The 26,729-nt window shown below is 63.4% G+C and overlaps 1 protein-coding gene across 12 annotated transcripts in view; it reads left to right on the forward strand.

Moving 5' to 3' along the window:
• RBFOX3 (RNA binding fox-1 homolog 3) overlaps positions 1 to 26,729 on the forward strand; it is a 131,781-nt gene that overhangs the window by 14,592 nt on the left and 90,460 nt on the right. For 8 of the 12 annotated variants that reach the window (XM_074888863.1, XM_074888862.1, XM_074888856.1 and 5 more), the window contains exon 2: positions 26,593 to 26,709. The gene's annotated coding sequence lies outside the window, so the exon portion shown is untranslated. Of the gene's footprint in view, positions 1 to 18,163; positions 18,290 to 23,237; positions 23,331 to 26,592; positions 26,710 to 26,729 lie in introns of those variants that run through there. The other 4 variants (XM_074888857.1, XM_074888860.1, XM_074888861.1 and 1 more) reach the window with 3 other exon arrangements.

The raw sequence follows: 26,729 nt of genomic DNA on the forward strand, positions 1-26,729 counted from the left end.
GAAGCTGTCATTTTACATAAACCTCTCAGCGAGGTACATCCATTCCCACTGCCAAAATCTCCATATCAAACACTTGTAACATGCCGCTGAACTGACAGCCCTGACTATCCGCGCTCTGTGGCTTTACAAAGGGATGCTGCGTCGGTGAAGGATATAAATACACGCATTGAAATGACACGCAGCGCGCTCGCTCTCAGCTCGCTCTCCCCTGCTCTCTTGCTGCCCAGTTAAAATTTATCTGCAGCCTCGGCACAGGCGCCCGCGGCCTTCCTGGCAGCACCGCTGCGCCTGCCCGGCCTCGCTGCAGGCAGAGGGGGGGCCACTGGCCTGCAAAGCACCCGGGTTTGCCTTTTTTTTTTTTTTTTTGAAAAAAAAGGAGCCCCGAAGCAGGCAGCACCCCCAGCTCCCCAGGGATCCTGGTCCAGCTGGGATGCGGCTGTTGGCACCGTCTGCCCGGGGATGTGGCTCCTCTCCCCCTGCCACAGCGCAGCCGCTGCTTGTTTGCCCTGAGCCCCCCTTGTTTGGGGAGCGGTGGCTCTGCTGTGGCCGGGGTCCTGGGCCAGGAGGGCGAGAGGGGGATCCCCCACTCAGGGAGGTTCAGCAGCACTGGGGCTGCTTGGCTTGAAACTCACTCTTTGCCTCAAATCCCGTTTTAATGGGAATATGGGGACAGAGAGAGTTAAGCAATCCAACTGCTTTCTCTTCAAAGAAAATTCTTTTCTTCTGGATGAAATTCAAATCCAACCCCAAATCTCTGTTTCTGTGCAAGGGAGAAGGAAGGAAATGCAAAACACGCTCCCCACCTCCCCGAGTCTATCAGTCTTGCAGCTGATGAGCAGAACCGTTCCTGCTTGTCCTGGGATTCCCTCCCTCCTCTTCGGGAAGACGTCGCCGTCGTTGCCCACAGTGTCGGTGTCGTAGCCGCATGCTGCCGGGCCGGCTGCGAGCGCCACTCGGCTCTTCCCTGGGACGAGACCAGGTTACCCAGGGAGGCAGCGGGGTGCTGGGGCAGGTCGCAGGGGAGCGGGGTCTGCTCAAGGGCCGAGAGCTCCCGCAGCCCCTCACCCCCTCCCCGGGGCCACCTTGTTCTTTCTGCACCCCGACGTGCCATGGGGGTCTCGTGGCCAGTGCCGACCCCGTGGGGCTCGGGGACACGGGCTGAGGGGCTGTGGGTCGGGGAGGGGCAGCGGCATCGTTAGAGGTTTGGGCTCGAGGGCACTGAGAGGTGGGGAAGCAGCGACTGAAATGGCAGCGAGCGGTGGCAGCAGCCCAGCAGTGGGGGTTCCCTTGGTTCCCCCCCTCCTGTAGGAACGGGAGCTCCCCACGAGCTGCCTAAAATAGAGAGAAACTGCCTGTGCCGGCAGCAGGGCCAGGGCGTGAGGCAGGATTGGTGCCTGGCCCCGCTCCTGTGACCTGTGGGGGCACCCCCTGCCGCGCCCCCCCCCGCACCCCCTCCCAACTGCCTTAACCTCGCTTCGTCGCAGCCCCTCGGGAGGGGGGGTCGGGGCGAGCTCCCCCCATGCTGGTGGCTCGATCCTTCCTCCGACCCTGCTACTGGAGCAAACTGGGAGCAAAACCCCGCGGGCTGTGGGGGCTCCGTGGGCTGCGCCTCTGGGGCTGCGTCGCTCCGCGGGGCTTTCCCTTCCCAGCGGAGCGCGGCCGGGCGCTGGCCGGTGCCAGGGGCTTCTACCCGCCGAGCACGTCCCCCATCGCTTGTGAGGCTGCGCTCGGAGGTCTCTGCTGCTCTTACAGACAGGAACCTTGACGTGGGAAATATGAGAGTTATTTTTTTTAATGTAATACCATTAAAATGGTTTTTAATTGAGTTCATTTCTGCAAGTTCGATGATAAATTTTTAAGCACCTCAACTTGCAGAGACAGGTCTGCGCGCGGCTCCTCCGCTTCTCGTGCGCCAGAAGCTCCAGGACCCGAAATGTTTCTGGGCTGTTGCTGTCTCCGTCCTCAGAAATCCTCTGAGATTTCTGCCCCCCCGCTGAAGGGAAGCTTGGTGTGTGTGGAGGGCTGTGTGTGCCCCCAAAGCTCCCGTCCCCCCCAGCTCTGCTGCCCGGGCAGGAGCAGCCCTCCTGGGCCGGGGGGCCGCGGCGGTGCGAGCTGCGATGCCGATGCCACCCGCTGCCCTCGCTGGCAGGTGCCCCCAGGCCTCGCGTCCCCGCACCGTGTGTTTTAGAGGAGAGAAGTGCCCCCGGCTGACGATGCTCCTGGGAGCCCGGGCAGCGCCGGGGTGCTGGGGCAGGCACTGCTGGGGGTTGTACCGTCCCTGGGGGGCTGTTGCACCCGCTGGGTGCTCGCTGTGGGCTCGGGGCATCGTTGCGGCCGAGGGCTGGGATTCCCTTTTCCCATGTTGGGGGAAACCATCCAGGCTTGGCCCCTGGCTCCAGCGCGAGGCTCAGCCCCGAGCCCCGTCTTTGCCCCGAGGGAGGGGTGACCCTTCATCCTGGCGCCGGGAGCCAGCCCGGAGCTGGGATGGGCACGCGGCTGAGCCCTCCCCAGGCCGATGCACTGACGCTTCGGGGGGCCCAGCTGTAAACCCGGGGAGCGCCGCTGTAGGGCAGGGGCTCACCTGGCCAGAGCGGGTCCAGCTCCGTGCTTGCTGCCGGCGGCTGGCCCGGCGCCACTCCGCTGGCAGGGAAATTCCTGTTTTCTGATTTCCCCGGGCAGGGCTGGCTGGGATGCACCCGCCGAGGAGGTGCAGAGCACAAAATGCTGAGTGGTTTGAGATGGGGCCCTTTGGTCCATGGCTGTGCCGTGGGGCAGGGTCCTCTTGGCCGTCAGTAGGTCTGGGGGTGCTGTAGGTCCAGAGGGGTTTGGCTGAGAGATGAGCGCTGACTCCAGAGCCGCTCCTGGCTGTTGCCCCCCTCCGTTCTCCTCGCCGTGGTGGTGTGTGGGCTGGCTGTGGGGTACGTGCACGGCCCGTGACGCTGGGTTCGCCCGTCTGCTGCTGGTGGGGAGGTGGGAGCTGGGGAGATGCTTTGGGTAACAGCATCGCCCTTGGCTCCATCCCCTTGCCGGCCCCTGTCCCAGCATTGCTTCCAGGTTCCCCCTTCCCCTCTTTATCCAGAGGCTTCTCCCTTCCTGCTGGAGCGCTGGCGTGGGGAGGGGGAGCTGGAGCTGGGCAGAGGGGTCGGCTGGGCTCCCGCTGTGAGCGATGGAGGGAGGACGGTCTCTGCAGGCAAAGTTCATGAACGTTCATCACTGGCGATGGGAAGTTTTTGTACGTGCTGATTAACTGCCTCCCTCTGATGTGACATGGCAAGATAAAATATGAGCGACTGCATTCTTTGACTTAAAACTTAATTAAAACTATATATCAAAAACGTAAGACCCTAGGCTTAATAAAACCTGATAAAATTATACTAATACACTTCAATTTCAATCCAAGGCTCCCTGATGGAAGAGCGTGAGAGGCTGAACCCATAACTAGATTAGAAACACCTCCTATGCAATATTTATGGTGCTGTCCTGCTTGAGATGCATGGCCTCCGAGGAAGACTCTGGCACTGTGATGAAGAGGAGTTGTCAGCCCAGCTTACGCGTAAATAGGAGAGAGGGCGAGATCCTACAGGCGTGCTCCTGCCCGGGGGAGAGCGAGCTCAAGGTGGGGGGGATGCTGCTCCCCGCCATGCCGCTGTGCCCTGGGGGTGCCTCCGCACCCCGGCGCTGCCGCAGTCCCCGTCTGCGGTGCCAGCGGCCCAGCAGCCGTTTGTTGGGTGGAGGGAGAGGTCGTGAGCTCCGGCGGGTGGGTTCTGCCCGCGAGCTCCTGGCAGCTGCCGGTAGCTGTTGGCCGCTTTGCCTTTACGGGGTGATTTATTGGGTGAGATGCTGCACGTTGGATTAGAGACTTAGAGCCAGAGCCCTGCGATTAGGAGCGGAGCACAGAAAACGAGCCTGTTTGTTAGTTCACTGTGCAGGAGCGCGGCCGTCCCGGCAGGGGAGGCAGCGGTTGAGCTGCTGGGGGGTGATTTGGGGTGGAGGTGCCCCTCTGCTCGCTCCCCTCCAGGCAGAGATCAGCAGCCGCACCCAGTCCTCTGCGCGGTTCCCCCGGGCAGAGCCCGGAGCATCCCCACTGCTGGAAGTGCTCGCTCAGCCTTTCCCTGCTGGCCCCATGGCCCCAGAATTTCTCTTTTGGGCAGAAATCTCCCAGGTTTGTGTCTGTGGAGGGGTTTGTGCCCGGCGTGGGCATCACCCCGCGTTGTTGGCTGAGGTTTGGGGTTACCGGCGGGGCCCGGCGTGGCTCAGGCGGCTGCAGTGCCACCTCGCCCTGGTGACGCAGAACGCGGCTCTGGGAGACTGCTAATGTGGAGCATAAATCCTGCTGGAGACAGGGTAGGTCAGAGGAGGGAGGCAGGACCGGTAAAGCATCGCGGTCAATGAGATTCTGTCCTTAGTGGAGAAACCGGGGTCTAATTACAGAGCAAAGGGAAAACCCGCAGCGATGCTTTCCCGGGGCGGGCGGCCGTGGGAGCGCTGCCCTGCCCCTGCCCCTGCCCCGCTGCCCACCGGCCCCGCGGCATCGCCTGGCGCTGCCTCTGCGTCCCTCGCTGCCAGCCGCGGGTTTCGGGGGCCGAGGCCGCTGTCGGATGCGTTTGGGTGCAGCCTGGGTGCTCTCGGGGTTCGCAGCCAGCGGAGCCGGGGTGTTGCTGCTGCTTTCGGTTCCGGGGTGAGCCAGAGCTGTCTGTGGGGTTGGGGGTGCAGCCAAGGGCTGCTGGCACCAGAGGGCTCCGTGCCCATCTCCCATGCCCAGGGACCTCCCCTCCCCTCCTCTTCCTCCCCTCTGCTCGTCACCAGGGAGCACCGACACGGGTTGGTGTTTCTCCTCCAGCAGCAAGTTGTCCAGCTCGACCCCGGGTCCCGGAGCGGGGGCGAAGTGGCTGCTGGGCTGTCGGGGAGCCCCTTCCCAGGCAGGAGGGGACCTGGCGGGCAGCAGCAGGTCCCCTTGCCCCCACCCCGGATCCCTGGGGAGCTGGAAGTAAGGGCAGAGCAAAAGGAGAAGGGATGGGTGTTTGGGAGCCGGTGCCCGTCTCTGCCCGCGCCGGGTTTGCTCCTCGCGCCGTCCCTCTCCGCAGCCCCGCGTGGGGACGGCCGCGCACGGTGCTCCGTGGAGCTGTATTTTCAGAGACTGCGGGGGATGTCGTGTGTGTAAAATTAGCACTGCCTTGTTAGTCCTTTTCAGGCTAATTCGGAGTGAAATGCTTTAGCAGTGGTGGGCTGATTCTATCAGGAGAACAAGAACTAATTAAATTCACTCTGACCATCAAGCAGTGAATTATTTATACCCAGACAGATGCAATCTAATCTCTAGCATCCAGCCCCACTGAACTTGCAGCCTCCTTGGTTCGGGGTGAGGAGCAAATTAAATGTGCAGGGGGGCAAGAAGGGCTGGGGGAGGCAAATTTGGTTTTGCTTCTGGTGCCAGCGCTGCGGTGGGACCCCTCGGCTGGCACCGTGGCCCCTGGCCCTGCTGGGGGGCCTGCGGGGGTGGGACCGGGGGGGTGGGGGTCAGCTGGAAGAAGAGACGGGGTGTCCGCCAAGAGCTGCTCGTGTTCCTCCATCTTGGGGGGGTGGCATCGCACCCGCACTGTTGGCCGGGGAGGTGGCAGGGTGAGTGCTGCCCTTTGCCAATGTCAGCCGGGAGGTGCAGGAGCCCTCCTCCTCCTCCTCCTCCTCCTCCTCCTCCTCCTCCTGGGAGGAAGGCCGAGCACCGTGCAGAGGTGAGGGCAGGTTTCCTGCTGCCGTGTCTCGGTCCCTGCGCCGCCGTGCGATCTCCATCGCTCCCCTCCCTGCGTCTCCCCCAGGCCCAGCGGCCGCAGGCAGCTCATCTCGGGGCAGATATGAACTGTTATCATCTCCTTAAGGATTTATTTTTTTGGTTATCTGACCCCGGTGTCTGATTAGATCATTCCTGCATCTCAGTGGTAACATGAGCTTTGGCTGCTTAAAAGCTGCAGTTCACTCTAATTACTATTGAGCCAAGATCCCTCCTCTTCTCTCGAGTCGAAAGGAAAGAGTGAAAAATCATTTGCTGATCCTTCGGGGGTTGTAAAGGATTCCGACAACCTGGGAAACTGCTCCGGTTGGGGCTGGGTAAAATAGTGTGTTAAAAATGATCTGGCCATTGTTTGTATTAGAGGGACACAAGGAACTAATTGCGGAGCAGCCAACAGCACGTGGCGGGGATGGTCCTCGCCTTCGCGGGGAAGATCTCCATCCTGGCCTTGGGCAGGCGCGGTGTTGGGGGGACTGGTTTAACTGGTGGGAGTGCTGCTCCATCCAGGGCAGAGCAGCTGGGAAGGCGTCGGGGTACCGAGGAGCTGGGCAGGATGAGCAGGATTAGGGTCTCCCAGCTGCAGCTCCCGTCGGGCTGGGAGCACCCAGAGCAGCATCAACCCCAGGAGCTGCCCCGCTGTGCCCACAGCCCCGGGGTGGGGAGGGACGGCTCCTCTGGAGATGATTTGGGGCTCTCTAGGGATAAATTGGCTGTTAACCAGTCTGTGCCCGTGTGGCTGAGTCCCTCCGGGCTCCGGAGGGCCGGCGCAGAGCATTCAGTCATCCTCCCCGATGCGAGCGCACAGGCTCCAGGGCTTGCGGCCTTGTTTGCTTGCAGCGCTCGGTCGCTTTGAACCGATACTTTCCACAACAAATTTATTTTTCCATAATACTGGAGGTAAAGGCGCAGACAAAAGGCTCCGCCAGCGTTCCGCGTCGCAGAGCCCCGTCACTCGCGGGGCGAGCTGGCGCTGTGCTCCGCGCCGCTCCTCCCCGCTGCGCTGCGTTTTGGGACAGTTGAGCCCAAATGGTGTTTGCATTTGCACCGGCGATTAATCTCTGTAGCAGGGGAGGGAACTCCTATTATGAATCAGGCTCATAACTCTCAGCACACATATTTCCAAAGCCCTGTTGAACTATTAATCCTCCCGGCTCCCTGGGGTAGGGAGGATGGAGGGGGAAATGTCACCTTGTGGCAGGAGCGCTGTGATAGGCAGCCAAGGCAGCCAGCTCCGTCTTGGAGATGGCTCCTGGTCTCCAGATCACTCCGATGGACCATGTGGCCTCACAATTGATTTAAAAAGGGAAGGAAAAAAAAAAAAAAAGAGGAGGCAACTGCTTAGCTCTGGTTTTGCTGCTGCTGAGAGGACAGATTTGCCTGCTGGCAGCTATCTGCCATTAAATGGATGAGCTATTCAAGTGTGGGTTATGGATTTAGGATCAGCCTGACTGTGCTGGAGAAGACACACGATGCTGAGCCCAGATGGATGTGTGGTCCGGGGTGGGGGCCCGGGGGGAGCTGACACGCTCTTTGCAGCAGTGGCAGAAGGTGGAATGGAGGAGCCTTCACCAGGAGCAGATAACCTTGCAAAGGGCGAGAAGCTCCTCCAAACTCCTCCATCCGCAGGCACGGGCGGCTCGGCCCGGTCCCCTCCTGGCTGCGTGCGAGGGAGATGCACGGGGACGGACTGACGGACAGACACACTGCAGCCTCCACGAGCAGGAGGGCTGACAGCAAAGCGGGGAAAGCGAGCCCGGGGTTTGGCTCGTGGCTGAATTGGGTAACAGGAGGTTGATTAAACAGGCTCCGCTGGGAGGAAGGAATTGGGAATTTCCCTCTGGGCTTGGTGAAATTGGCTGGAGGGGACCAGGGGCTGGTGGAGGAGAGGGGCTTGGATGCGCCAGGCGATGGGGCCGGGGCTGCTTCATCTCTGTGACCTACTGCGCCGCAGTGCAAACCCACCGTGGAGCCGAGCGGGCAAGGGCGAGCTCCCGGCGAGCTCCCGGCTTCCTCAGTGCCCCTTGCCCATGGCGAGCGTGTGGTGCCCTCGCAGCCCCTCAGCAGGGCAGTGCTGGCAGCCGGGCATGGGAGCAGCTGGCCACGGCAGCCGGCCAGTGCCACCACCGTCCTTCTGCCCGCTGGGCAGCACCGGGAGAGGGGCTGTGCTTGGCTCGAGCGTTTCAGGGTCTGGGAGCAACTTCCAGGCTGCAAATATCCCTTTCCAGCCCCAAAACTGCCACGAACATCCTTGCTGCTCCGGCGGGCAGCCGACACACGTGGCCCTGGCATCTGTGGGGATGGCAGGGAGCGCGCCAGAGCGTGCTGGAGCGCCGGAGCTGGACCCGCTCCTGACAACCAGCAAGGAGAGGGACCTGATTTTTTGTCACTTGTACATGAGCAGCCAGAAAAGGAGGCCGTAGGAAAGCGTCTCCCTGGAGCTGCTCCAGGTGGGACGGGATGCTGCGTGCTCGCAGCCCGGGGATGCACCCGTGGTCCCAGCGCTGCCGTCGCCGCAGCCCGCGAGCGCTCCCGGAGCTGCTGGGTGGAGCCTGGCCTGGCAGCGCTAGCGCCGTTCAAGAAATGCGAGCATTTTAATTTTTTTTATTTTTATTTTCCATTTTTGACATTGTTCCTCAACCCCTCTATCGTGCTCCTTGTTAAGCTGTTAAATCACTCCATTTATTTAGTACGAGCATTGCTGAGAGCTCATTTTTATCTTGGTGAAAACCAGACTTGCTCATGGGCACATAATGAAATTGTATAAATATACCCTTAGCTGGGAATCTAATTTATTTTTCCTGTTCATTATGGGGTAGAAGGCCATTATGAGATGTATAACTTTTTTTTTCCCAGTGCTGGAATTGAAAGGCTGGTGCGGGCTCTTTTTATACTGATGATTTCGTCCTGATTCAATTTAAAGCTGGTTAGAGCTCAAATACTGTAGCATAATTGACAAAGATCAGTGTGGGTTGTAATGCTAATGTTCGTCTGCGGCTCAGGCAGCAGCGCTGGGCGCAGGCAGGTTGGAAACAGCGGCCGGGTCGTGGCGTGCCCGGGACGGGCGCGGGGAGCGGGGACGAGCCGCCTGGCAGCGGCACATCCATGGGCATCCCCGCCGAGCCGGGGGAGCGCGGAGCCCAGCTCGCCCCGTGCCCCGGGGGGCCGCGGTGGCCCGGCCCCGGGGTCAGCAGGACGTGGGTCTGTCCATTTGTCCGTCAGCGGGATTGATTTTTGACTGTATTGATATTGCTATAAAGTCATGTTTATAGAGCTATAATTAAGCGGGGCCATTTAGCAGGCAGTGTTAAGTGCTAAGCAGATTTATGGCACGGTTCAGCCTTCTGCGGTGTTATATTTCACCATGAAGTACACCAGGTTTTTACGCGTTCTGCGATTGTGTTCGTTTGACAGTGATTAGTATAATGGGGGTTTCCGGGGTCGTGTTGCCAAGCTAAGGAAATAGCAATTACAGTCCCGCTGCAGTATCAGCTTAATTGCATCCATTTGCAAGCGACACGAGCCCGGGTGCGCGGGAGCAGCTGGAGGGGCGAGCCCCGGCCCCCCCGTGCCCACCAGCCCTGTCCTGCCCCTGGCCGGGGGACGATGGTCCCTGCGCCGCCGGTTCGTTACGGCAGAAGGAAGAGCATCGCCGCGGCCGCCGGCGCTGGGCTCCGGCACACGCTCGGCTGGAGCGAAGCCACTGGGGTGCCGGTGGATTTGGGGTCCCTGTGCTGGGGGAATGGCGTGGGAGAGCCCGTGGGAGTGGGCTTCTCGGTGGGGGGGGCAGCAGCAGGTACCCCGAGGCTCACTCCGCGGCGTGAGTGGAGCACGTATTTCCCCTGTGCTCGGGAGCAGCGTGGCCGGGGGCCGGGAGCGAGCGGATCAGAGGGTGAAAGTGCCACCGGTGAGTTTCCAGCGGTGCAATTAGAGCTGACCTTGTCAGCCTTTCCTTTGAACTCGCTCCCCCCGACGGCGTTCCTGAGATCTGGAGATTTACTGGCTCGGCCCTTCGCCATCCTGCTGAGCTGCGGGGAGGTTTTGCAGAACGGTTAATAGAAACCCGGCGAAGGCTGTGAAGGGGCCTTTCCCGAGCACCCGGAATTCCCGGCCCTTCGCAGGGCCTGGGGAGCACCCGGGGGTGTTGGGGAGGGCGAGGGGTGGGAGCAGGGTGGGGACGGACGCCGGTCCCTCGCCTGCTGACCGAGGGGCAGCGGAGCATCGCGCGGTGATCCCGCCTCTCCTCGCAAGTGGAGATGGGGTTGGGAAGGGGCACTCTTGCCCTTGCTGTGTGCACTTTCCCAGTTCTCTGCAGGAATCAGATGGACTTTTGCCGACTAAGAGGTGTTAAATGGCTCTAAATACTCTTCACGCTGCAATATCTCCACCACAGCGTTTAATTGAGTGCCACAGAAATGCCTATAAATAAATGTAATATGCCTGTGCCAGTACCCTCCTACAGCATCTCGGAGCTTGCAGGAAAGTCGACAAGTGGCTTGTGCTCAGGCTACGGCTCCTGCCCTCCCCTCTCCACTCCTGCCCTTTTCTTTTTTCCCTTTTTCTCCCATCTGAGAGCGAGGGGACCCAACCCTATATTGGTGCAGCCCTGCGCTGGCCGGCCCTGCCTGCCCGCTGCCTGCCCCTCGGCAAGGCCATGGCTTTTTGCCCAGCTCACAGGTGAACTGTCACTGCCCCCCTGGGCGTGACACTGTCCCCGTCCCTGTGACACCTGGCGCCGTGTCCGGCCGCGTGTCCCCAGGTGCAGGGAGCGATGCCATCCCGCCGGGATGCAGGAGTGGGGACAGGGGGTCAGGAGCAGCAGCCCGGTCCCGGCTGCGGTGCCCATGGGGATGGGGCTGGGAAGGTCCTTGCGGGTGTCCCCGCTGCTCCCCTCGTCCCCCTGTGCCGCGTCCCCGGCGCTGGGCCCAGCAGGCGCTCGGGCTGGGTGCTGCACCCGTCTGCACCCAGGAGTCAGCCAGCAGCAGTGAGGAGCAGGCGCAAGCGTAGGAAATCGGAGAGCAGAGGGAAGGGTACGGAGCATTTTGTGGCTGTTTATGCCGTTGCTGCATCTGTATTTGTGTCCAGATTCCTTTGTGATTGGAGATCCATACACACCAAACCAGAGGGATTTCCCCCCAGGCTGCCTTAAACCCCTGGCAGATCAGACTCAGAGTCCAAGCAGACAAAATGTGTGTGTTGTGCTTTAGCTGTTGCAAAAGGTGCTTTTTTGGTTGCTGGTGTGCAGAGCTGCCTCCTGAGCAGAGCTGCTCAATTCCTTCCACGTTCCCTTCCCCGAGCCTTTATTAGAGAGAATAAACAACCAGCTTAAGGGAAGGGGGAGCGGGCGGCCGGGCGCTCCTTGGCGTGTGGTGCTGCCTGGCACAGCCACCGCGGGAAGCGCGGGGTGCTGGGGGTGCTGGGGCCATGGGTGCCCCCACTGCCCGGGCCCCATCCCCATTGGAATCCCCCAGGCAGGCTGCTCCATGTGCCCAGGTGGGCGCCGGGGGGACTGTGGGGTCTGTGGGGTCCCCGGGACCCCCGGCACTGGGCGGCTGGCTGACCCCCTCTCGCTGGGAGGGAGCCTTGGGGCCTCACTTAGGATCCTCAGCCAACTGAGATCCCTAAATAGGATGCTCAGACTCGTCATTTGACTGCCTCTTCAGCGCTGATGAGCCACTCTGATGTTACTATTTAAAATCCTAATTGCTTTAATCAGCTCGCCTTTAGCCGCAGCTCAGCCGGCGGAGTCCAGGGCCTGAGAGCTCTCCCGCTCCCCTTCCGCCCGCAGCCCCCCGCACTCTCCAGGCGCAGCTGCAGCCCCGGCACCACGCGGGGACCCAGCGTCCCCCGATTCTGGCACCCCGTGGCCCTGCGCCGGCATGTGCCAGTGGTGGGGCTCGGCCATGGGGGTGACAGGCTGGGGCTGGCGGTGGGGTGGTGGTGAGGTTGGGGTGGGGTTGGGGTGGCTGCAGAGCTGAGCACAGGTCTCCTGGGGAGGGGGGGGACAAGGACTTTAACAGATAAGGGGGAGAGGAGCTGCTGTTACCCTGGGCTGAAAGCTGCCAACGCTTTAATGAGCTGGGAATCCCCTGTGCCCTCTCCCGTTGCTCCCTGTGCTCACCTTTAGCACCATTAATTCCCTTCCAGGGTGGAATCACATCCTCTTGTCCGCTGGGACCAAGGACACTCCCTGGCCCTGCTCCCTGTTCCCACGCAGCCTGCGGCCACCCCCAGGAGACGAGGGGCACGTCCCGGCCCGTGGCTGCAGCTTTGCACTGGCAGCTTCTCTGGCGGCGGGGGCCGAGGTGGCAGTGGGGGGGGCTGCAGCCAGCCCTGTCCCTGGGTTTGGGACCCTCCAGCCCCCTCCTTGGCTCCTCTGGGCGCAGCCTCGGGGCATTTCTCCGTCCTGGCCGGCGGTGGGGTGTGGGGGCTTGCAGCAGGGGGGCTCTCCCGGGGCTGCACTGGCAGCCGGCTGTGCTGGGATGGAGGGGAGAGCACCGGATTAAAATAGCGCGGCGGTTCCCCAGCTCGGGAGCCTTGCGGCAGGAGCCGCGTGGTGGAAGGACACCCACGCGGCTGTGCCGAGGAGGAGGAGGATGATGCTGGCTGATCAGCATCAGCTGGGCAGGGGCAGGAGATGAGGAGACCCTAATCTGTGGGTGCGGCGATGGCTGAGGGACCCCCTCCCCGCCTCCACTGCCCTCTCAGTTCTCCTCGGCGGCGAGCAGGCACAGGGTGATCCCCAGCGCCGGTTCCCTTCCTCAGCTCGAGGCTTTGCAGCTGCTAAAAGCCGGGCTGGGCAGGAGGGATGTGTTTGCCCCTTGCCAGGAGGGACCTGGCAGAAGAGGGGTGCGAGGACCAGGGTGCTGCGGGCTGGCCGGGGCCGGCAGCCCGCGGCAGGCTGGGAGGAAATGAGCAGGAAGCCGCCCGCTGCGGCCAGCGATGCCGACTTCCCTGCTGGGGCTGGCGGGCTCTTCGCTGCGGCTCCTCCGCTTGCGCCAAGCCTGGCAGCGTGGAAGGCGTTTGCGGGGGACGGTGCCGGCACCCCGGGCGCCAGCACCAGCTCTCAGAGCCTGGCTGCCCCTCGCCTTCTGCTGTGCCGTAGCTTGGCTTCCCCGGTGTGGCGCAGCCCCTCTGCCAGCGCCAGGCAATCCCCAGCCCTCGTCCCCCCAGGCTCGTGGCTGCTGCAGCCTCCACACCGGTGGCCGTGGGGAGCCGGCCCCCCACCTCCCCTCCGTGCTGAGTTTGGGGGCAGAGCGGTGTCCCCCAGCCCTCGGGGCTCAGTGCCTCGCTCGCCCGGCCCGTGGCACGGCAGCCTGCTCGCCGCTGGCCTGCCAGGCGATGAGCTGCCGCAGGGGCCGGATGGGCGACGCGTGGCGGCGGCCCTGGGGCTGCGTTGTCCCAGAACATCCCTGGATGAGCAGAAAACCTCATACAGTGGATTGTACAACTTGCAGCAGACTTCCCGGGGAGCGAGGACATCTCCGCATTTATTCAAGGACATCCCTTCTCAATTAAATCCCGGCATGGGCTAAACAAATGGGCTGCTGAGATCAAAGGGTTTTTTTTTCACTTTTTTTGTTCCAAATCAGTGAAAAGATGCATTGGAGGGAGAGTGGTGTGTTCGGCTTCCATTTGCCTGGTGGGGAGGAGAAACTTCCATTAAATTCACATGAAGGTGTTTGCCTGCATTGATGTAGAAGTGGAGAGTTTTGAAGTGTCGGCTCAGGGGTGATGGCCCCAGGAGGCCACGGTGGCTGTGGGCCAGCTCCTCGCTGTGGGGTTGCCCGTCGTGCGCCCGGAGATGAGCGGCCAGTCGCCGCCTCACCGCAGCCTCAGCCTCGACGTGCCGGCACCCACCGGTGCCGTGCTGGGGCCCCTCCGAGTGATGCCTGGTGCCCTCCCGGGTGGCCACGGATCCAGCCCCGGGCCGGGTCCCTGCGGGGCTCGGGGTCAGCCCTGACCCCCTCACCACGGGCTCGGGGGGGTCGGCTCCTGCCTGGCCACGTGCCGGGGCTGGAGCCCCCACGTCCCCCCGCTCCGCCTCGGGCTCCTCTCGGGGATTGATGGTGTCGTTAAAGCGTCAGGCTGGCCCGGGGCCGGCCCCGCTGCGGGCCGGGATTTATAGTGGAATCTGCCTCGGCGAAGGTTTTATCGCGGCCGTTAAACAGCCGAGCGTGTGCTGGGGGGGCCGGGGGTGGCTGGGCAGGGACCGGCCTTGTTTACTGCCAGCGCAATGAGCGTCTGCTCTCACAATCATCGTTAATGACGGGGGTTGCTCTCCTGGGGACCCGTCGGATGGGGGGCAGTGCCGGGATCCCCCCGAGCTACGAGGGATGCGATGGGGTGGGATGGGGTGGGATGGGGTGCTGCAGCTGCACAGGGGCAGAGGGGGCCGACGTGCTGCTCGTTTGGGCAGTGGAGGTGTGAGCTGCCGGTGCTGCCTGCGGCTGGGACCCCCGCGGCTGGGGTGGGCGCTGGGGCTGGGCTGGGCAGGGCAGTTACCGCGGCTGGTGCTGGTGTCGCTGGCGCTGCGCTCCCCATTTTCTTCCGGTGGCCGGGCAGCCACACTATTCCCCCCCACGACCCTCACACCCCAGAGCTGGCTCCTTGGCGTTGCTCTGGCCTTCACCCAGGCTTTGTGCTCTCTCCCCCCGCAGCCCCCGGCAAGCGCCGGAGCCCCCAGGAGACGCAAGGACGTGCGGAGGCAAAGAGCCTGCGCAGCACCTGCCAGCGCAGCAAACCTGGGGGCTGTGGCCGTGCTGGCAGCGGGCACCGTGGCACCGTGCTGGCGGCAGCCCTGGGCTCGCGGACCAGCCCTTCCCGCAGCGGCAGCCCCAGCTCTGCTGCGGGGCGTCAGGCTGCGTTTTCGGGGGTGCAGAGCTCAGCGCCGGCCGGCCGCGTCCCCCGAAGCCGTCGCGGCGCAGGGGCTGGGCCAACCCCCGGGGGCTGCGGCGGCGTGGGCCTGACCCCCTCCCGCTCCCTCTGTCACGGATCCGTCTGTTAAGAAATCGATCCCTTTGCCACCAGCTCTGTCTCCTTTTTCCTTTTAAATGGTGTCACTCTTCTATTTCCTGGCCTCTCTAATAGATTTTTATATAATCACTACAGTGCACTTTTAAAGAGCGATAGATCACGTTCATTGCTTTTCCCCGTGATTAATTTCCCATAATAGTCCTCTGTAACACCAAGGCAAAGAGAGGAGAGAGAAGAAAACCCCCACATTATCCACTTTGTGCTCAGAGTATAAATGAATTAGATTTAATTTTTGTTTAATTGTTTCCATAGCTCAGCCTCTGCTAACTTTGCAGGATAATTTATTTTGCAGTCTTGGGGAAAAGAGGGGAAGAAAGTCTCTGCAGCCGAGCGGTCTGCCTGTGGATAGTGGTTAATTACAGCTGATAGCCTTATCTGCTTGTAATTACCGGAGTCGCGTGGGGCGCGCTCCCGCTGGCGGCTCCCCTTTGCGCTCCCCAGCTCCATCGGGGGTGAGCAGCGCAGGCTCCGACGCCGTGGCTGCGCCGGGAAGGGCCGAGCAGGGGACGTGGGATGTTCTCGTGCGTTTTCACATCCAAAAAGCGCGGCGACCCCGGCCAGGGAGCTGCCTGCAGCGGGACTGGGGCTGGGCCGGGCCATCCCCGGGCAGGACGCAGCGGCCAGGGGAGCCGCCAGCGCGGGCAGAGCCGGACGGGGTGAGGAGTTGGGGTGTCCTGGCGCAGGGCTGCCGTGGGCGGTGCCGGGGGGCTGCTGTGGGGCTCCCTTCCCGCTGCCTGGGAGCAGCCCCCATGGCATGGGGGACGATGGGTGCGTTCCCACGGACACCCTGGCCCCACGGCACTGCAGACCCCGAGGTGGGAGCAGGCAGGTGACTTGCATCCTGGGGCGGCAGGTAGCCAGGGCGAGGGGAGTTCTCTCTGGCTACTCAGTTTTTTGGACTGGCTCGTTAAGGGGAAGGTTTGCTGGGGAAGGTGGGAGCTCCCTGCAGCACGGCCCCGGCAGCCGGGGCTCTCCTGGCTTGGTGGAGCCTCGAGCATCCTGCCCCAGAGCCCGGGGAAGGGGCCGGTGCACGTGAGAACAGGCAGGGATCTGGCAGCGTCACTTCCTGCCCGCACGCAGGGTCCTTGGCTTCCCGGGAATCGTGTCCTGCTTCCCCCTGGCTGGTGCCTGGGCAGGGGCCGTGTGGGCAGCGGGGAGAGGAGGCTCCGGGAATCCCTGCCCAGCGCCCTCCCCTCCGATGGGCCCCGGCGATGCCGCCCGGTCTCGTCCTGCCCCGGCGGGAGCGTGGGAAGAGCAGCGAGGACGGAGCCACCGCACGTCCTGCTCGCCCATTAATCACCGACTGCGGGGGCATCGGGCCCCTGCTTAAAATGCACTGACAGTGCCGAGGTGAGAGCAGGAGCTCGAGAGAGCCTCTGCTAATCTGCTCCCTCGGAGACGGGCTACCTTCGGCCTGTTAATCAGTTGCAGTAATTACAATCCCAACTTTACATGTGGAATGTTAATTAAAGGACGGGACGCAGGGACCTGCAGCCTGGCAGCGAGCAGTGTGCCGGGCAGCGAGGGGTCAGGCAGGGCTGGAGGCTGGCGGGGGGCAACGCCTGCACCCCCGGGCTCATCTGCGGGCACCGAGCCGCGGCAAGGCCGGGCAGGGGACTGTGCGTGCCGGCGGTTAGCACTGCCCCTGCCTTGTGCCGCTGGGCTTTCTGCTCCAGAACCGCTGCTTGCCTCTACAGTTTCTCTGCTGATGTGGAGGGTGAGATTTGGTGAGGAAATGGGATATTGCAAATAGAGGTGTGCTGCCCTCCCCGCTGCCTGCCCTGGCTCTGTCCTCCCCGTACCCTCCCCGGTGCCCCTGAGCCTCCCCTTCTCTGGGCTGAGCCCCCCATGGCCCTCTGTGTCTCTGTCCAGTGCTTGGGCTCCAACCATGACCGTGGCCTTCTGCCGGACTCGCTCCAGCGCATCGGTTCCCCCTGCACTGGGGGGCCTGAAGCCGGACACGAGATGCCTTGCAGGGGGCGATGGCGGGGGGGGGGCACACAGCCAGCCCTTCCCTCTGCCCCGGCAGCCCATGGGCAGCTCCGCTCTGGGGACAGGCTCAGCGTTTTCCTTTCTGGACTTTGTCATCCGCTCCCCGCGATCCCCGGCCTCGTTGCTGGGGAGGGGATCCTCGTCTCCGTCCCGTGCTGGAGCCCTGCGCTGCTTTAGCCCTCAGCAGGACGCTCGTGCCCGTGCTGAGAGCTGGCAGGGGCTGGCACATGGGCAACCAAACCCCGGGGTGCTGCCTGTCCCCCGGGCAGGGCCCTGCCTCTGCAGAGCCGTGAGCCACGATGCTTTGGGAAGCAGCTCCGGCTCACTCACGCCGAGCCGCAGTTGTCCCTTCCCCGTCCCCGAGGCACACACAGCGTGTCGTCAGCCCACGGCCCTCCGGCCCGGCTGCGCTGCTGCCCTTGGCTGGGCTCGCCTGGGCCCTGCGGTGCTGCGGGCCCGGGGCTCTGGAGGGGATCTGGGGAGTCCCCGGGGCGACTGAGAGCCCCGGCGTGAGGCGAGAGTGGATCCCAGGTGGGGGATGCTCCTCGCTCATCCCCGCAGTGTCCCCAGCCCTCATGAGGCACAAGTGTTCTGCGGAGGAGGGATGGGGGGCAGAGCCTGGCTGGCAGCGGCGGAGGTGGGGATCAGCCCCTGCCGCGGCCGGGGGAGTCATTAAAACCCCGGTCAGCAGCAGCCGGGAGCGGCACTGAGCAATCTGCCGGGGCGTTAGTGCCCTGGATTATTGCTGCGAGCAGCTGAAGGAGAGCAGAGAAGAGGCGTGAGCTGAGAGGAATGACAAAGAGGGGAAGGAGAGGAAGAAGCCCTGGAGGAGGAGGAGGCGGGGGGAGGCTGGATCAGTGCCGCAGGCAGCGCGGGGTGCTCCAGCAGCGATGCTTTGCTGTCCCAGCATCTGCCCGGTCCCGCTCCCCGCGCGGGCTGTGCTGTCCTGGCGCGGGTCCTTGTTGGCCCCGGCTGTCCCGTCCCGTGGCAGCCCCCTCCCCTCGGTCCCTGGGGCTCTTGGGCCCCTTTCTTGTGTTGCTTTTGTTTTCCCCACGGGGAGGTGGAGTTGCCAGGTCGCTCACTGTCGCTTTCCCATGGGGTCTTACCCAGGTTCACTAAAGCTCTTCTGTCTCTTCGTCCACGTTGGTCATAAATCTGGGGCTTGTCTCTCCGGGCTCTGGGCTGTTGCCAGTCTTCAGATGATCCGGCTTCTCCAAATGAGGAATGCTTCTCCTGGCATTTCTAACTCCCTCCCCTCACCGGCGGCGTTGGAAAGGGCAGGGGGGAGGACGCGTGCGCTGCGGCAGCCGGCTCCAAAGGCAGCGCCGGGAGCTGCACGCCCGCGTGGCAGCCGGGAGGGCTGGCGAGGTGCGGGGCGCCGGCACCAGCGCTTGGGTGGGTGCTGGGGGGTGGCGTCATCCCGCCTGTCCCAGAGGCTTTGCCGCCGAGGAGCCTCGGCAGCATGAACGCCATGCCAAGGTAAGGAAAAAGGGGCCGTGCCGGGCGGGCTGGCCTCCCGCCGCCGTGGCAGAGCTGGGCACCGGTGCTGGCCACGCGCCCGCGTTTCGCCGGTGCAGCCGCGCCGGGGCCGCAGCTGGCAGGTGAACCCGGAAAGCTGCTGTAGCTCTGGGAGGAGCAGCGCTGGTGGTCGGTGTTGCTCTGGGAGGAGCCACGTCATGTATTTGCTCCCCAGGTTTGGGAGTGAGGATGGTCCCTCAGGATCTCGCTGGCCCCGGGGTGGCCGGGCTGCAGCTTTGTCCCGCGCTGCCGCAGGCGCCGGACGGAGCACGGGTGCAGTTGGAGTCGCCGGTGTGTCAGGGCTGAGCGTGGCAGCCGTCCTGTGGGTCAGGAGCCCACCTCGAGCCACGGTGAGGGATTCCCAGGTCCCTAGTGCCTGGCCCTGTGGGGTTTCCAGCAGCCGGCCACAGGCAGCTTCTCTAAAATATGGCCAGTGAGTGGCCAATGGCGAGGGAAGGGGTTTAAGATCCAGTCACGAGAGGAGGAGTGGGATGGATGTGGTGAACACATCCCAGGTAGCCGAGTGTCACCTTGAGAGCCCGGTGTGTGTGCAGGCAGGGGCAGGGCAGGGGCGCAGGCAGGGCCCTGCCGATGGGCAGGCTGCCGGCGTTGAGAGTGATCGCGGGGATGTGGCTTGCAGGGGCTCGGCGCCTTCGGGCTGGGGGCGATGCCAGGCTGCGTGCCACCCCCCCTCTGCTCACGCTGCAGAGGGCGACGCCGGCAGCGCTCGGGTCCTCCTGCTGCTCCCCACCGGGACAGCGGCATGGTGGGGTCCCAGCCCTTGGCATGGGGACTGAGGGCTGGGGGGGCTCTGCAGGGAGAGGGTGAGGCGGTGGGTGTGCCGGGGGGCTGGCTCAGGTCCTTGTTGCCCGCTCGGTTTCTCGCCAGCCTCAGGCGTGGTCTCTCCCTCTTCCTTCTCCTCGCCCCACGGGGCAGGCGGTGCCGCGGGCAGTGAAGCCAGGTGATGCTGCCCACAGCTCTCTCAGGGTGATGCCTGTCTGGAGCCCAGCGGAGGCAAGACAGGTCTCCTCTCTCTTGCGTCTTGGATCCTCTGTGTGGTGGCCTTTTGGCTCTGTGGTACCTTCTACCATCTGCCAGGGGCCCTGGCACCGGTGCACTCGACTGACTCTCCTCGCGTGTCCCTGCTGGCCGTGTGCTCGGAGCCCGGGCAGCCCCTGCTCCGAGCTGCGGGGGTGATGCTCCAGCCCGGGCTCCACCTCGTGCTCTGCCCTCAGCAGAGCCCCCCTGCGTGCTCTGGAGTCGCAGACCCTAGACGGGCAGGAACACCAGAGTTGTCTTTCCATGATTATCCGACTTTCTTTGCGTTTGGCTTCAAAGAGCCGCTCCTGATGATATGAGGGGAGGCCTGGAGGAGCTCATTGTGTGGACTGTGGCTTTCCGTTACGATCTGCAGATCTGCTGATCCCTCTCTGCTTGACCCCGCCAGCCTCATGAAACAGCCCTTTTCCTCCCTCCCTGGAGCTCCCCGGGTCTGCTCCATGGCCTCTCCCCCTCGTTCCTCGGGTACCGTTTCGCAGAGGTATTTCAGTCGTGCGGGAGGTGGCTCCTGGAGGTCGCGGTGCTGGTCCCTGAGCTCCCATCGACGGCGATCCCGCTCCAGGCCACCTTCAGCCGGCCGTGCTGGGAAGTGCTGGCGGTTCTCCACGCAGCTCCTTCCTCCTGGCAAAGCCCCAGCTGGATCACCGGCAGAGACACACCGAGGCTTTCTCCGGGCTGCCTCTGCGCGCTCCCCGGCGGGTGGCTGGGTCCCTCCTGTGCCTCCTCAGCTCCCCAAAACCCCTCCCCATGCTGGGGATGGAGCCGGGGCCCCGCGGGCAGCTCATGAGGGGCACGGCCGTCACCCCACAGCACCCAGCTTGTTCTGTTCTCTGCCCTCCTGCCCGCTGCCTGCCCCGGGGGCTGCCCTCGGCGGCTGTTGGGACCCTGCGCCGTGAAAACCAGCCTGGCAGAGGGGAGAGGGTTTGGCTGCCACGGCCCATGAGAGCCTGAGCTCTGCCGAGCCCCTTCTTGGGCAAACTCCTCAAAATTGCACTGGGTGATCGCCCCGGCAGGACCGCGGGGCTGTGGGCTGTGGGTACCTGCTGGGAGAGGGATGGGGGGACCGAGATGAGAGGGATGGGGGGACCGAGATGAGAGGGATGGGGGGACCGAGACGTGGTTCCATCAGCCTCCCACTGGAGCGGGGCCGAGTCGGGGAGCCCGCGGCCGGGCAGGAGGGACTGTGGTGTGCCCAGCTCGGGGCTTTGGGGCTCCTCTCCCTGCGTGGCGTGGACGTGGCACGGCTCCCCCTCTGGTGGGCTGGTGCTGTGGGATGGGACCCGGTGGCACCGATGGTGTTACATGTGGCAGAGCCCGACCCTGCGCCCTGGGCAGGCCCTTTCTGCAGCAGCACCAGATGCTTTCTGTGCAGTTCGAGTTTTTCCATCTCATTCGTTTTAGGGATTAATTGAAGTGTTTCTCCTCCCTCCCTCCCTCCTTCTCCCCGTTACATACAGCTGCACATGGATTTTAGGGTCGTGCTTGTTTACATCAGTTATATTTACATTAATGGGTGTTTGTTTTAGGAAAAACAGCAGAAATCCCATAAAAACAAATGTTCTTTGTGTCTCACAACCTCCGCAGCTGCCCTGCCGGGGTGGAGGCTCCTGGGGTGGGTTCCCCGGCCAGCCCCTGCCCAGCTGCCCTGACCCACCGCCGTGGGCACAGGGAGCTCTGGGGTGGGCACTGACACACGCGAGGAGCTGCACCCCGAGATGGGCCGGTGGGTTTGGTGGGTTTTAACCCCCCGGTCCCGCGGCAGGAGCAGCCGCTGAGCATTTGCCGGGGATAAACCCCCATCCCGGAGCGGGGCCGCAGCTAAAGCCGGGCTCTGCCGGGGCAGCCAGCGGGTTCGGGCTCTTTCAGCCGGAGGTTGGATGGGGGAGAGCGTTTAAGAAGAAGAAAGAGAAAGGGGAGGGAGGAAGTATAATTATTTTTCCAAATGGCTCTCAGCTGCTGGATGCCTTTAAAGTTCCCTTTGTGTTCCCGCGGGTCAGGCCGGGCAGAGCCTGGCCCGGAGCAGCGCGGCGCCGGCCGCCTTTGTCGGCGTGTCTGCGGTCTCGGTTATTAAGTGGGATACGGAGACCCAGAACCTCAGATCTTCTGTGCGGCTGGTGGGGGAAATAAGCAGAGCTGCCTTATCACGCTCATTTAACTGGTTAATACATCTTCAGAGCAAATAATGCAGTCTGTGGGTGAATTGCTTAACCAACCTCATTACTATTGTGCATTTAGCAGCTTGGAGGAAGATAATACCTTTCAGGTTTGACCCAATTTTAGTTTTTGTTGTCATAACCATGGAAAATCGACCTTCAGAGACCCTCAGCAGTGAGCCTGAATAGGAAGTGATTTACAGCAAAAGTGCTGTGCAGAATACTTAATGCACTTGTGCAGAAAAACAGACTGCAACCGTTGTCCTGGCATCGCTGTCCCCCCGCAGCAGGCGCTGCCCGCGCTCCTGGGCAGGTGCTGCCCGCGCTGCCTGCGCTGCCCATGCGGGCCCCGGTGGAGGCGGGTGGTGGAGCATCGAGCATCTCGCAGCCACTGCGCTGCCTCCGGGTGTCAGGGGGCGAATGAGAAGGTGCTGACGTTCCTACCTGCAAAATTGAAAACAAAATTGCAGGAGGACTGTAGAGCTGTGAAGCCCAGGGGGGCTGTGCCCCCACCCCAGGCTGGCAGGGGGGGCCGGGGGTGGCTCCTGTGGCACTTTCCGGGACCGTTTTCTCCATCCTTTTGTTCAAGATGGTTTCTCCTTCCGTCCGTTGCCTGTCTTTCCCTTCTTTCCTGGCTCTTTTATCTAACAGCAATGCACCTTTAGAGCAGCGGGGCTCTTTCCTCAGGCTGTGATAACTCCCTGTTCTCTGGAGCTGGGTTAGGAAAATGCAAATGCTGCGAGGGGGGACGCATCCTGCTCCCCTGAGCGCCTCGAGTTGCCTCCCCGCTTCGCTCCTAACGAGCACGTTCCCCCCGGCTCGCTCAGCCTGCGCCTGCGGGCAGCCTGGTGAGGGGCTTCTTGAGTGCTGTGGTCCCCCCCGCGGGGGCCAGCACCCCCCTCACAGCGAGCGTGCACCCCACGAGCAGCACGCACCCGTGAGCACCTCCCCACGCGCGTGCGCTCAGCCCGGCCGTGGGGGCTGCCGAAGCCTCGGCCTTGGCCGGACTCCCCTCTCCCGCGGGTGCTCGGAGTCGCCCACCCGGGGCTTTTCTGGTGGTGCCCTTCGTCCGCCTGGTTGGTGCCGTGGGCGGCGGTGACAGCCCCGACGCCGCGCCGGCAGCGTTCCCACGGGTGAGATGTCACCCGCGCCTGGCGGGGGTGGTTCCCATCCCTTTGGTTTTGTCTGTGGCAGGCAGAGACTTTCCCAGCTCCGGCAGCGGGGGTGCGTGGGACCTTCCTCTCGCTCAGACAGGGAGGAGGGTGGCAGGGAGGTGACAAGTCTTCCTCCCCTTTCCCCGAGGCAGCTGCGAGTGCGGCTCCGCCACCCAAGCCGGGCTCCGCGCTGCTGCTGCTGCTGCTGCGGCGCGTGGGTGGTCCCCGCGGTGCGGGATGGAGCTGACAGCGGGGCCGGGGGAGCGCTGGGAGCGGGTGATGCTCATGGGGTGCTGGTGTCCCCCGCCCCAGGCAGGGCTCTGCATGCTCCCACGGGGGGGGGTGTGGGCAGGAGCAGGGTCCTGCCAGCCTGGGGCTGTGGCCGGAGGGGTCGGTGGTGGTGCTGGAGGGGTCAGTGGTGCCGGAGAAGGGGATGCTGCAGCAGGGACGTGCTCTTCTCCCTCCTCTCCCCAGGCCTGTGCTGGCGTGGGGGCACAAAGCGGGCAGCTAATATTAGATTGCTTTAATTCTGCTGTTTTGCAGCTAAAGGAGAAGCTGCTCCCTCAGCGCAAGAGTCGAAACTCTTTAGCCTTCCTCTGTGTCACCTCCATGGCCATGGATACCTCCAGGTGTGACGTAAGTGAGACTCGGGGAAAAAACATCTTCTGTTCAGCATCAAAATCCTATTACCAAGCGCTGTGTTCTGCTGCACAGATATCAGGCTCGGCACTGATAAGTGGGAAATAGCTCCTGATCTGGGCTGAAGCAGGAGCTGTATCTCCGGCTGCACAGGCTCCGAGTGCTGCTTCAGTGCGTTTTCTGCAGAAAGAGTCCCCGCTCCCCCCCTCCTCTGCAACCACGGGAAAAATCACTGCGGGTATTCGCCACCACCCCCGCCGGCCGTCCCCTCCAGCACCGTCCCCATGAGAGGGAGTTCTCCCTCACCCCACTGCCACGACAGCCCGCGCTGGGCTGGGGATGGGGCTGAGCATCCCCCGGGGAGCATCCCCAAAAATGGGTGGGTGCAGCCCCAGTCCTGCACCCCCCCAGCAGCAGCCGCGGGGCTGGCCCTGGGATTGCGGATGCTGCAGGCAGCTGCCCTTATCTTTCTGTCTCCTCCCTGGGGTGCTGCCGGCTTTGATAAAACCTCTTAGCCTTCCAGGGGTTGGCTTGTAGATCTAATCGCAATGTTTTATTGTGTAGTAAAAGCCCGGTGGCTCCTGGGGGAGATGCCCCGTGGGGGTGGGCAGTCTGCTTTCAGCCCCCTCCTGAGGCCTGAGCGCTTTTCCCAGGGGGGTGCTGCAGAGCGGGGCTGGGTGCTGTGGGTGAGAAGTGCTGCTGGGCCCCCCACCCTGACCCCGACCCCCGGCACACACGTGGGCTTGCTTTTGGAAACAGAAGGTGCTGAAAACATGTTACCGTGTTCAGCTTGTTTTAGGGACGCTGTTGGTTTTTCCCCGTGTTTATCGTGCCCCACGCTCGCTGCACGTGCATGGGGGGGGGTTGTTTTCAGTCGCAGGTAACCCTGCAACGTGAATGAGGGAGCTGCAGCTGAAGGAGTTCGTGTGGGAAATGAGGTGTCAGGGAGGAGACACGGGGGTGCTGCCTCTGGTGCTGCCCAGTGCCGGGCTGGGTTTTGGGGCGAGGGCTCCTGGTTGCCCAAGTCGCGGGGAAAGTGATTGGAGAGCGAAGCTGGGCTCAGGCCGGAGCTGCCATTTCAGGGATTTTGGGGTAAAAGTCTCAGCCCTGAGTGGTGCAGGAACTCGGAGGAGATGATCCTGGCGCCTCCCCAGCCCTCGCGCCCAGCTTCCTCACCGCTCGTGCCTCGAGAACCCGCTTTGGGCCGGTTCCCCCGGAGGTGCCGGGCTCGCCAGCCGCCTTCCCCAGGGGATGGGGGGTGCCCGGCGCTGGCTTGGTGCCCGTCCCGGCTGGCCGGCGGTGTGGGGGCTGCATTGGGGGCGAGCCGAGGGGAGAGGTGTGCGTGATTAAAAACCCCTCAGGAGCCTGGATGGCGGCACCCCCGGCTGTGCCGCGGGTCCTGGTAACGCACAGGTAACCCGGATCGGGAGGAGGGGGCTGCGACGGCGGCAAAGAGGTTCCTGCGCCGGGGAGGGGGTTAGGGACTGGGCTGGGGCAGAGCAGCTGGGCTGGAGGGGCTGGGGAGCGGGCGGTTCTGCTGAGCCGTGCTGTAGCTCTGTGTGCTCATCAGGAGCAGAGCCTAATGAGCAGGACTAATGAGGCAGAAGGGGAATTCCAGCAAGTTTGGGGAGGCTGGGGAGTTTCTGTGCCGTTCACAGCTTCTCCAGGGGTTTGCTGTGGTCCCTCCCCAAAAGCAGCGATGGATTCCCGGTGTGGGGATGGTGCCTGCTCCCGGCAGCGTGCTTGGCGTGCCCGGATTTCGCGGCAGAGCCCGACGGCTGCACCCCAGAGCTGGGCGACTGCAGGCGCCGGTCCCGGTGTGTCTGCACACTCCAGCCAGCTCCGGGGCCCGAGGGACGCCTGTCCCAGAGGCATCTGTCCCCTGAAGATGGGAGATGGGTGTCACCGCAGGGCTGGGAAAGGATCTGCACGTGGGGCTGAGGGCACCTCCAGACTGTGGGGCCACGGCTGCCGCTTTCTGCGCCGATGGGGATGGTGGCGGGAGCCGCAGGGCCAGTTCTGTGCCATGTTTGGGACCCCTTTGCCCATCTTCTCCTGCATCCTCCCCCAGCCACCATCCGAGAGCCTCTGCGGGCTGCCCGTCAGCTGCTTGTCAGCTCTCGCCCTTCCCCAGGGCACTGCTGGGTGCTCCTGCACCGCTGGGACGCAGCATCCCTGTCCGGGCGCTGCCTCGTTTGTTGGGGTACTGCTGGGACAGGTGTTTGGGGGATGCTGGTGGCTTTGCAGGACCCTGGCCAGTAGCCCCCGCGCTGGGGGTGGCTGCAGAGCCGGCCTGCGGGCTCCCGGCTCCCTTTCTGCTTCCCTCTTGGTTTTGGCTGATTTGAAGGCAGGAGGGTGATTCGTGAGCCACACCACTGCGGGCATTTTTTTTTTCTTTCCTCTTCTCCTTGCTTTTTAATGAGCCAACCTTGGAGGACCTTGAGAGACGCTCCTGCAGCTTTGCTGTGACTTATCTCCCGGCCTCTGCCCCCTATTCCGCCGAGGGGATAAATCTCGGCTCCCGGCGCGGAGCCGGCGCGCTGAGCCCGTCCTGCCGCGCAGTGTCGGTGTCATAACTCACGGCGGGCGGGGGGAGCTGCCTGGCGGAGGTCGTGGGGTGGACGTCGCCGCTCGGTGCCATGATGGATGGGCTGCCCGGGGGGGAGAAGGGAAAAAAGTCCCATTAAAATGGGGGACAAGCTGTTAAATTATCTCCCGTTCAACCTGGGTCGGGAAAAACAAACCAGACCTGCTGAGAGTGACATGGGACTGCGGGCTGCCTCCGAGGAGCCTTTGGGGGGGAACGGGGGCGGGGGGGGATTTTTTCCCTTGGGAAGAAGCCTTTTCCTTTCCTTTCCTTGTCTCCATCCCGTGCGCTCTGCTGTGCTCCCCGGGGAGGCAGGACCAGCCTCAGCATCCTGTATCACTGCAGACACCAGGATGTGGTCCCACTGGGGACCCCTGAGCTGGGGACCCCCGATCCAGGGACCCACCATGCACCCCTCAGCCAAGCCCTGTTCCCCAGGGCCAGACACGCTTCCCCCTCTCAGGGGCTTTGCCTCTGTGGGCAGCCGGGCCGCGCTCCAAAGCTGCTCTCCAGCCGCGACATAATTGTGCTGTTAAAAGAGTGGGACAAGCGGCGTGTGAGTCCCTGGGAGCCGTGGCGCTCCGAGGCGCTGAGCTCTGCGGCGTCCTCCTCCGTTATTAGCAGCGGTGCCTACACAGGGACGGGACTGGAGCCTCTCCTTCTCTCTTTCAGGCTGAGAAGCTGCTGCTGTGAGACCCCGACGGCTCTTCCCGACGGCTCCAAGGGGCGAACGCGAGCGTGAGCTCCTGCCTGCGACCGCAGCACGAGGCACCTGCTTTTGGCCTCCAGGTACGTTGCTGCCGCCGAGC

Source organism: Strix uralensis, chromosome 19 (genome assembly GCF_047716275.1).
Source record: "Strix uralensis isolate ZFMK-TIS-50842 chromosome 19, bStrUra1, whole genome shotgun sequence".
Taxonomy (NCBI): Eukaryota; Metazoa; Chordata; class Aves; order Strigiformes; family Strigidae; genus Strix; species Strix uralensis.